Consider the following 12,414-nt stretch of genomic DNA (forward strand, 5'->3'; position numbering starts at 1 on the left):
AGAGTAGTGAGAAAATTTACTCCTCCGCTACCCATGTTAATATTATTTTATGTAAACGAGGAGACCAAGACCACAAGAACTCCCAAAAATACGCCACTTCTAAACAATATTCTTAATGTAAATAAATTTACTGAATGGATTTTTTCAAATAAGATTTTATTATTTTCCTATACTCAATCTAAATATTACTGATAATATACAATAATAAGCAGTATTTATTATGGTAGCTACATCGATACTGAGTATCTCATTTAAATATATGAAAACTACCTAACACAATTGGTAGTGTTATACTAGCAATTTTGCAGTGAAGAATAATAAAAAATTATTTCCAAGTGACAATATTGTTGGTTTATTTGTAGTAAAATATTACTGTAAATTAAGCTTTTAAATACTTAAAAATTTTATGTCGATAATTTTCGGCTGAATTTTAATTTTATGAGTACACAAAATTTCCAAGAGAATATGCGTCTAACATTGCTATATTTTAAAATAATTATGTTTGAGTTGTGAAACTAAATGTAAAGTTTGCTAATTCATTGGTAAGTATTATATAATTATTTAGTGGATGACTAGAAAGAGTTAAATGGAATTTTGGTTATTTTTAACATAATTATACCTTAATAACTAGAGATATTCTTCCATAATTAATATTATTTTCTTTGAAAGCTTATATCCCATGTTATATATTTAATGTAACGATCATTAAAGTCTCTCGTGAATAACTTGATTGGCAAGTCCAAACGTGCTTTTTTCAGATAGAAAAGAGATAAAATCACGTCTAGGATGTTATTGACTGGGTGTTTATGTTTTTCATAAGCTCGTGGGGTCATAAGGCCGTCGACACTTTAAAACGTTTAAATGTCAAATCGATGAACGAGTAAGTTTCAATTATATTGGCTTGTTTTTTTCTAGACAACCTATATTGGTGTTGAAGTGGTTTATACGATGGCTAAAAAACGATCAGCCGATTATACCGACGCAATATAAATTTTTGTTTAAATGAATTGCATAGTAATGAGTAGTGTTACGGAGAAATCATGTAGTAGTTTTTTTTTTTCAAAATTATTTTTGGCAAAAATAAAGTAGCAGTATTATAATGTCTGTATTTTTTTTCTACTTATCCGTTAAACGAGCAGACAATGTAGGTCACTTGTCGGCAATAATTGCTATCGTACGTGTAGGTACGTAAGTATTTCGGCTACTTGTATGTGTGCATTTTTTCGGACTAGTCACACAAGACCATTAGAGGACCGTAAGACATAATAGCATAAAAAAATTACATATGACACAGCTGCTGGACAAATTGCTTATTTTTAAGAGGGGTGGCAGAGAGCGCTACCAGAAGAAGGTAAGAATAGTACAGAATTTTAGTAACATTACTTACACGGTAATAGCATCATGTGTGTACTTGTTAAAGGCCTTAGGTGTAACTATATACTACTCTTATGGTGGATAAACACGCAAGCTGCTAGTACTCATAAGATAGGCGATTGCCTCTGGTGACACAGTGCACGTAAATACATTACCAGGCAATAGTAACAAAACATAAGAAGTATATAAATTTTTTATCTTCTATATCAAACACACACAAACGCGTTATAATATTTTATCCTCGGGCTGGTGAAACTCTGTTCGGCGAATACGAATTGATGTCAAAATAATAATAATAATTATTATTATTATTATTACAATGTTAATTTTACTGTTCGTGCGTCACACAAGTTATATAAAATATATTATTATAAAAATTTTAAAGTGACCAAATACCGTACAGGGGATTTTAATTAATTGATAAACTCTGTTTAATTTATTCGATAGTAATTTATGTCATTGGCGTAAGGTCAAATTATTTTTTAATTTATTGTAGTCAATTTAAAAAATATATAAAAACGTATTATTCAACATTCGAAAAATTTTCCATTGATCTACACGGTTTGTTCTAATAAGATTTCAAGCAAACATTCATAAATCAAAATTCTGGTTCCAGACTACAAACTTTATAGAAAAATATTTGTTTGTCGTATGTTTTGACACTTAATTTTTATTCAGTCACCAGTTACTTATCGTTTAAATGGTAGTAATTAAATTAACTATTCAGCATCCGCTTATATATTATATCCTTGACAACAGTTAATGGAAAACCAATTCAGTTGTAACACAAAAAGTAGTTGTTCAACGACTTTGAGTAAAACTATCTCATAGATTTTGTTTTGTATTATAGAACGCATGTTGAACTGTACTTTGTAGTTTTTCCATTTTTGCGCTTATTAATATACAAATGACAAACTAATGTAATAATAGATATATTCGTTTAAAATTTTATAATTCATTATCTATAATGAACAACTAAAGCTGTTACACTTATGTAGTTCGTTCATATTATGAACAAAAAGGAATGTACTTGGACGAGTTATTTGAAATTTAGAGTAATAGTTTTTATTTTTGTATCAAAAGGGAATTTGTAGTACTATTTATAGGTACAACAGACAAATGGTTAGTAATATTTAAAAAAAAGAATGTAAAAATAAACTACGTTACAAATGATACTATCGCGAATTTATTGTTTCACAATTGTATTTTAATATGTTTTGAATTAACAAAATGATCGAATTTTTTTCTATTAAAAACTTAAATAATTATACTGTTAATTTAAAATAAAAATGATCAAAAAAGGTAAATTGTAAAACGACGACAATTTCGACGGGAACATGCTTGTTTTTATTTTGGTGAAACAAATTAGTTTTCATACAGTAAAACTACTTTTTAACTCAAATTATAAATACCATAAATATTTTTTCACGAACAACACCAATACATTGAGTGTAATAAATTATTTATTTTTCAAGTTTATTTATCGCTTATGTATAATTAAATAATATCTTTCAACTTCTGAAGTGAACTAGTGAGGTTATGTTACGTAAATAGAGGAATTTTATTTTTCAGAGCTCGTTCTTTGTCTGATAAAAAAGGCATCATCTAGTAATCAAAATAGATTTTGTTAGCTATCTATATTGTATTTAACAAATAAAAAATAGTTTTTGTGTCCCAATCAATACTCGAAAACAATTGATTTCACAGAAAGAAAACAGTTGAATGTTTTTTCAAAGTATGGTCAAGTAGTAAAATAGTAAAATGTACAAGGGAATAAGTCGTACTACTCGAGCGAGTAGCTTTCAGAAAACATTTGTCTGTGTAATTAACGTAGCGATGGTTTCGTTTACGGCACAAAGAATGATATTACACATTGTGTAAACGAACGATACGATCAGTGATATGATATGATCCTACTGAATGTCTACCCAGTGGGATATTGTGTGCTAGACAGTCCCGTTTTAGATTTTGAGTCATGTACACAAGCGTATGGACAAACACAAATAGCGGCCGGTGGGAGTAGTAATCCTAACCAAGTTTTGGGGTACGGACGAAAAATGTTTATGGACACCGCGAGATTCTCCGTGTGTACCAGAGCGTGTACGTACGGACCGTGACGGCTTCGGTGGCGGTCGACCGGAGAAATACGGACGGAGTGAGGCGGTGATGATGGCACGTCCCGTTACCATTCTTTACTATACGACCACGACCGCGTAAATAGGTTTTTTTATATTTTTTATACTTGTGTATAACATTATGCCTTCCACCGGGAGTAGTATATGAGTGCACACGCGTGAGGACTTCTTGTGCCGCTACTACTACAACGGTCGTAATGATTGCTTACCCAAGGACGTTCCACATTATTTCCATTATTATACCACTCGGTATTATAACGACCGTCCTTCTGTCGGTCTTCCCGCCGGAGACCAAACCGCGGTTACGTTGAAAAAGCCGGACGTCCACGTTATACCGTTATGTTTTAATAACGATCAAATAATATCAAATATATTGTCCAAGGACGACATGTCAAATGACCGCTATCTTATCGGTCCACGCATCAGCTGTTGATAACGATTCGATTCATCGTGTTTGTGTTGCGTTTATGGAAATGTTATCAGGGTGGATAATCTCATTCGTTAATCCAACTCATAGGTTTGTTTCGATTACTTTCAGAATGACTTACTATTGAATAAAAGTCGACGTTATCGGTCCACAATATCGTTTAGTTCTTTGATATTTAATATAAAATTGATATGACATGGGTAACATAAGTTATGCTTTCTACAAAATCATTATTATTTCTATCGTAGTTATCATATACTACTTATGGATAATTTAACTTTCAAAATTTACGAGAAAGTATTTAAACAATTAAAAGCCTTATTAAAATTTTAAATAATTATCTATATGATACCACTACGGGAAGTGTAAACATTTTAATGGTATTTAGTCACAAACGAAAATAATACCTATGAAATTCTTCCATTTTAAAATTAAAATCTAAATCATTTACTATCTTCTAAACTACTAGAGCCTAATCTATACTACAAATTTCAAAAGACTTTCTTAAGAAGAAATAGTGATACGGGGTTAAAAAAAACTGGGTGAATTGTTTCGTTTAACGAAATACTAAAACTGCTAGAACTTGACCTGGTGAACTACCATGTGCTCAGATATTTCAAGTCTAATAAACGAGTTTTACCATCGATGGTTCCGTTCTAGATCATAGAGTTTTGATATATTGTGTTGTTGATTTAAGAAAAATTGTTATGACAACAAACATATTTGTTTAAAAAATATTTGTTCATAAAAAGAGTAACATAGTTTTTATGTTGAAAAATAGCTATTTAAAGGAACTTTAAACATCAATAAATCAATTGAATTTAGATAAATAAGTAGTCTTTAGGTGAAAATCATAAAGTATGAAAACTTGAAATGATGGATTTCTTTAACAAAATATCATTACCAATCCAGCGAAACTATTGACTTAAAATAAATACATTATGTTTCTATATTTTACTACTAAAATAGATTGAGTTTCTGTTGAACACAAATCAACTATGTAAAGATATTATTACAGTAATAACGTAAATACAAACTGTTTTAAATTATATAGAACAGTTGAACATCGTGTCTAAGGTTCTAATAAATTGTTCGACATTTAAATAAAACCACAATTTAAGGGTAATTTTTTTACATACAAAAACTATTTCATTAGAATTGAATCGCATCGTAAGAAAAAAATTCAGTATTTCGTATTACTGTGGTGTCTGATCACGGAGTGTCGTGAGAGAACTCAAAGAATAAGAATGAACAGAAAAAATTCCCTTTGGTTCAGTTTGACTTGTACATCTAGGGCATGGTGAAATGTCGTCAATATAATCTGAATAGTTTTTTTAACCAACGATGGCGGACGCGGCTTAGTGAGAACCAAATAAAAAGTTCCAATAGAATATTGTAAAAATATTTGAATAGAAATATTATTGTAAAGGTGGGCGTATGTTCGATCTCGGACAAGCAATTGTTCGGTGAGGAACAAAATATTTAGAATCTCATTCGATGACAGTGATAACCGGTTGAAATGTCTTTATAGAACGGAACTTACTATTGATTGTTTATTAAATTCTACATGTCTCACGGTTGTAATCACACTCAATCGCATTTATTAATTTTTTCCGCCGCGTCGGTTCAAAAGCGGTTTGTTAAGAATTATGATTATTAAAAGGTTTCACCGTACTTGTTATACGATATGGTGTTATAATAGTTATATCGGAAAAGAAATGATAAACCGGAACACATATAATTCTATAATATCCTTCTTAAGAAAGTAGAATTTAATTTATTACACATGCCTACATTATATTTATTATGTAAATTAAGCTGCTTAGAAAAAAAAGGTTTTAACGGACATTTTATGGATTATTCTAAACATCCGGTTAAACATATTTTCAACATGTCTAAAGTTTAGATAGAAAATGTTTCATTAGCTCGTCATAGTAGCATTTTATGCAATAGTAATTATATATGTCTTATCGGTCAAAGATTTAATATGTTAAAGCCTCCCAAAAAGTAACTATTAAGAATAAATTTCTTTTGAAAATGGTTTTATGGAATTATTAAGTTTTAAATGTTTTCTTTTTAAATACATTATTTTTAATGTTTTAATTAAGTAACAAAATTATAAAACTAATAGGTTAAATTTCGCCAATAACTTTTTTAGTACTCACTAAATTTATTTTATAGGTAGCCGTTCTTTTTATTAACGCACATTTCTGAGTAGTAAGTTAATGAAATATGGAATAATTTTAATATAATAATGAATTTTAATTAAATATAAAATTTAATTTTGATGGTCGTGAGTATAACTCAATAAAGTGTGTTAAACGTATATGTATAAGTGTATGGCATATAGTGATTAGTGGGTGATGAATTAACACTTAGCTTTCACTTTTAGTACACAGCAGGTTAGTGTACTGAGGCCAATAACCTTTTCTGCTCATTATAATTTGAGATATTCTAAAAACCTGAAATTCGGAAACGTTTAATTGCGTGCGCGTTTTATCTCACTCTTAGAAAACAATAAGGTAGTCATTTATTTGAATATATTCAACGACCTATGTAAAACATCAAGCAATAGTGTTTCTTAATAAATTATAAAATCAATTAAGGTTGAAATGTATTTAAAAGAAAATCAATTACTTGGTACTGAAACTCATGAGTTCAAAATTTTCACTAGCGAAGTCGTGACGTGCTGTTCTCGAGACATCTCATTAACAAGATGATTGCGAAACATTTGCTATGGAGGTCGGTCGATGAACTTAAAAAAGTTGGAAACGTACTGACCACCAATAATAGAAAACAATTGATCTATGCGTATATGATAACTATAAGCTGAACCGCCAAATTTTCATACATTGCAGACACTGTTCGATGGTGTAAATCCCGTTAGCTACTTTATAAAATTATCGGCATTTTTTTAATGATAAATGTGTTATCAAGTCTAGAGAATTTTTGTATACGCAAACTAGAGGATAAAGTGAAAATTAAGCCTCTTTAAGAAGTGGCTGATAATTAAATATTTTCAAAACTGTATAAAATTTCGATAGATTTAAGCACTATCTTTTATAAATTAATACAATGTAATATTGTATTGAGCACCTAAAACAGTTTATGATGTTTTTGAGTCGCGCTCTAAAAATTTGTGCGTATATGATAACAATAAAAGGAATTAAATTAAAAACCGTACTACATTATTATATTTTAAATTTTGCGTTCACAGAGCAAGTAAAAATCAATCCGACATCGGTACTGACATTCAACAATTACTATTTTTATCATTGTGGCCATGGTCTTGGTTCTGCTTCTAGGCCATCTACCCTAAAATGATTAACCATTTGATATTGTTTTGCTCTTTGTACAGTAAAGATCACAATTTCATAATATCATATAATAGGTATTCATAAAATATAATTTAATTATTGGCGAATGCAGTTGTGTATTAAGTTTCACCATAACGAACACGTGCGAATACAATTGTCAATAATCAATAGGAAAATTTAGAACCTTGGGTGCAATTCCATTCATTCGAGACTTTAATTAAATTTTAATGTCTTTAGATTTAAATTAAACTGTAATTTGTTTTATAAGCGTATATTTTTTAATGATGATTAACGATAACGTATAAGTTAATGAATAATATTTAAATAAATTGAATATATATAATTGTATTTTTAATTATTTAAGTTGTACTAAATATGAGACTAAAATTGATCTTTGTGTCCTTATATGATTATAGGTAATACTATAATAAAGGCTAAAAAAAAAAAATTTATTATATTTATGTAAAAGAAAATTATTAAGGTGTCTTATAATCAATTGTCATTTATTAAACATCTGTATGTATAATTAAATAATATTTAAGAATATTACAATTTTTGATTCAAATTAAAAAACAAAACTGCATAGTAATGAAGTATTATTTACGTTAAAAACATTATCAACATGATCGTCATAAAACACCAAAACTAAAATAGAATTACTAATTATCCACTATTAATCGGCTTTATTAATTTTTAGTAAAAAACTATCAATCAAATATTATGTATTTCATTGTGCACATTGAAAATACATAGTATTCTATAAAGTACGGGTGATACACAAGAGCAAGAAAATTTTCAAAATTTTCGTTTCTCAATAAATAAAACTCAAGCCTTTATAACAAAAAAAAATTAATTATTTTAAAGAACCATAATTTTTAAAGAAAAAATGCATAAGAAGAATCGTACCAATAAAATATATTGTACATATACTCATTTTTTATAAATGTCTGTGACTATAATCGCAGTCGGATCTTTTCAGTGGGGTTTGCCCTTATAAAATAAATTCATATATGACTTTATTCTACAATATTTTATTATAATACTTTAAAACACGACTCTTGGTCATTCAAAGCTGACAAATCGTTCCATAGTTATTTTAGACGTTAAAAAATATATAAAATTTACTAATAACGGTCATGACATTTCAGGTGCGGTTATAGGATGCCATTTCCAGAAGATTTAATAGTATTGTCATTTAAGGCTTCCAAAGACGTTGAAATATGTGTTCTACTTATATGCACACGAATCAGTCATTGCCATGGGGTTAATAATGACACTAGTATTCATTTATCAAATAAAATTACTTCTTAAATTCAATTACAGTACAGTTTAAAATGGACAAGTGCATAAATTATCCATTTAATTGTATCAATAATCATGTCGGAAAAGTGTACTTTTTTCGTTTTCAATTCGATCAATTTAATTGCCATTAAACACAAATAATATTTTTATTTTTAAATTCCAATCACGATCACGGCACCACAAACATCCGTGTAATTGGAGTGTACATTTATCTACATGTAAATGACCGATAGTGTTATACATGCGGATATCCGGAGAATTTCAACTGTCCAACATCTATCGAGGAAAATAATCTCAAGACAATGGTCTGGGCGGAGTTGGTATGGGTACCACTATGATATTATTATGTTGCCTATAAAAATATTAACGTTTGTGTGTGTATCTGTGTACAAAAACGTGAAACTAAGTCACTAGGTACTTGAACCGAAGCTGTTTAGAGAGCTGGTTGTTGAGTTCACGATTTTTCCCCCTCAGTCCATACCTCAGACAGACTGCAGACGGGCGGACGGACAGAATGGGTTCCGATTTCATCAACCGCCTTCGGCCACCGACCGGTTCGCGAGAAAACCCCGAGCGTAGGACCGTAAAAAAGTAATAACGCTTACAAACCAGTACTTTTAAATTTTCATTATATCTGTTATTAATTCACAATTTTTTTTTGTTGATTTTGTGGTTTAATCGATTAGGTTTCACATTTTTACGTTGTGCATCATGATAAAATTGAGTTTGTTTTCTATAGCCAAGGGCAAAGAAATATTTATAATGTGAGCAGATGACAACGTCAACGATGAAACGTATGCATAAAATGAATATTTCACACTTAATGCATTCAACACCTTAATATTAAGATGTATAAAGAGACAATCAAGCTCTCATCCGAAGGTTCTTCTATAGTTGTGGTGCATACTGCACATGAATTTGATTATAATTTTTTTTTTTTTTGTAACGAACGTTATTTTAATGCAACCAGTTTGCTTTTAAACATTTTGTTTTTCGTTTTTTAATTGTCACACACACCTTGTCACAATTCGCGTAGAATAGGTCATGCGGTGTTTGTCGCACATGGTGACTAACACGGTCTTCTTACGGTCGTACGGCTATAGATAGCTCAGTGTAGTAGATAGTGTTTTTGTAGGCGTGAAACTCAAAAGTCTTGTTCTATCGTAGGAAGTTTTTTTCTAATATATAATTTTGCTGCAAAATCTAGTACCACAGTGACATAAGTTAGTAATTCACACAACTATCTTAGGATTACATACATAACTTTGACCTAGACATTAAACTAAAGCGTATTTATCAAGTAGATGAATCGTTACTGTAGTATTAAAGAAAATGCAAATGTAAATGTTAATAGCTAAGAAGAATTCAGTTTTTTAGACTTGGTGACAATTAATAGTTTTGGAAACTATCAAATAAACTTATAATACTTGGAAATCATTAATTAACACGGATAAAAATTGAGAACCAATGCCAAGTATTCATTTCGGACGACGAAAATTTACTACTGGTCCAGAGGTGGAGGCGCAGAAATATAAATAATACATGTGCGTGTTTTTTATACATAGAGAAAACAAAAACAATGTTTAACCAAATGTGCTCACACACGAATGCCCATAAACTCAAAAACCAGTCGCTTTGTATGAGCATAATATTTCCTGAACGTGATCGCACTTGTAATACAACAACACCGTTCCCTGAGTCCCACGATCGAAGCCATGACGACACTTAGTAAATCGGTTTGGCTATTATGTGATAATTATTTTCCGATTTCGTTGTATACAGTGCATCCGTGCAATTAAACACGTTCAACAGGCCTTTTAAGATTAAGGCCTATTATCTTATTTAAGATTAAGATATCGTAATATTTTGTATTTTTCTTGTATTCTTCTCATTTCGCTTATTTATTACAATCGAACTCATACAACAGTAGAGAAGCATCGTACACTCTACTTATTCAAAAGTTAAATTGAATGTAAAATAAACATACTCGATATCATCTTTGAACTGTATGTGATTCATATTAAACGGCCAGTAAAACAAAAGCCCAAGTTAAAGTGAACACATTGGGAAAATTTGTGATAAATATCTTAAAGTATTTTTACAAAAATTTCATTCCATTATTTTACTAAATTATTGAAAATTTAAAAATGTCGAAAATAATTATAATTAGATCCATTCTAATGGTGGTTTTGTATGTTGCTCTGTTACTTTTTTTTTTGTGTCAGAATGAAATATTTTCAGATATCAAATTTACTGACACTCAATAACGGAACGGTGGCGATTATTGTGCATTGAACAAAGAATACCGCAGACCACTAAAATTTCATTATTCAGTGCATTGTAAAATATCAAATTTAATATCGAAATGAATATTACGATTATTCAAGCCAATTAAAGCTGCTATCTTAACGTCTTACAATAACTTTTATTTCTGACTCGTAATTAGCTGATGCATTTGTTATTTTTGTATCTCTCACATCGTGTGACGTAGTCATCTACATACATAGAATAGATAAAATCGCGAAAATCCTTAAACGACCAAGCGTGAGATGATCTCGGCAATTGTTGTTAATTATTAATGCTCCATTGTCTGAAACAATTTACATACAAACACATGAATGATGCTGTCTGCTATGTACACCTCGAGCTTTCGTCCACAAGGCATTCATCAGTAAACGCCATTATTAATCGGATTCGCGTTCCACGTTAATGCATAATGAATAAGTTATTGTTAACTTAAAACATTTACTTGGTCAAAGTTTAATAAAATTAATGAAAAAAGTATGTAAATGAAGAAAATTTATTCAAAACTGATTTGTTGTACTGTTAATATTTTGTAGAAAATTGACATAAGTATCAATTTTCAAATAATTTAAATAAAATTGTTTGTTTAAATGGACAGAGTGAATTTCACATTGATTAAACAAACAAATCCATATAAGTATGGAGAAAATCTACGTTGGCATATTTGATGAAAAATAATTATTTTAATTTTCGTTTTTATGTTGATGGTAAAATAACCAAAAAAATGTACACGACAAGCTCAAATCGACCTAAGAGGTCAACATTTCATGACGACCACTCTCGCGATATGGCAAATAACAGGGAAAATATCGAAAATTTTGGGTTATTACGAGTAAAATAAATATCCGAAACTCACAACATAAAACCAATGATGTATATTCAACAGCGTGATGAAACGTGCAAGCGATAAGTCTTAATAATCTGTTACCGGTTGTCAAACTTTCCATTTTGGGAATTGGATTTTGAGTGAGCATAAGTACTTCTTATCTATGGCATCTGTAATACCTATAGAGCTCATAACTAATTTACTTGTGCGCGTATTATTGTACGGGCAAAATTATACGGACCGTATACGCCATGTACAGTGTCTAATTAAAATAGATATTGAAGATCTCACACGAACTCGTCGGGCGAAAGCCGATTATCTGCACGGAAAATATCAATCACTCGCCGACTGTAAAGAGCTGTGACGGCAGTGAACAAGAACATCAGAAGCGAAAAAAACGAGACGAGCTAACGAGATAAAGTATTTCTTTTTCGAATATTCGAACATGTCTAGGTTATGGCGCGAAAATTTTTAAATGATTTTATGCAAATAAATTCTTGGTTTGAGTATTTGGGTCAACCGCGACCGTATGCTCGAGTTGGGGGCGGAGTTACAAGCGTAAATAACAATCGAGTGCAACATTTTATATTCATGTACATTATAAATACACACAATGGAAACGTTAAACTTCCATTTTTGACGTCTCGTCTCTTCTCATTTATACACGCAAGTGTATAAATGAATAGGAGTTTCTCCGCGTATGGACTGGTTTTTTATTTGTACCCGAAT

The 12,414-nt window shown here is 30.2% G+C and overlaps 1 protein-coding gene across 2 annotated transcripts in view; it reads right to left on the bottom strand.

Moving 5' to 3' along the window:
• Positions 1-12,414, bottom strand: part of LOC126905728 (probable inactive serine/threonine-protein kinase DDB_G0274821) — a 45,944-nt gene that overhangs the window by 23,681 nt on the left and 9,849 nt on the right. The window lies entirely within an intron of this gene.

This window comes from Daktulosphaira vitifoliae, unplaced genomic scaffold (genome assembly GCF_025091365.1).
Source record: "Daktulosphaira vitifoliae isolate Bord-2020 unplaced genomic scaffold, ASM2509136v1 Scaffold_4, whole genome shotgun sequence".
Taxonomy (NCBI): domain Eukaryota; kingdom Metazoa; phylum Arthropoda; class Insecta; order Hemiptera; family Phylloxeridae; genus Daktulosphaira; species Daktulosphaira vitifoliae.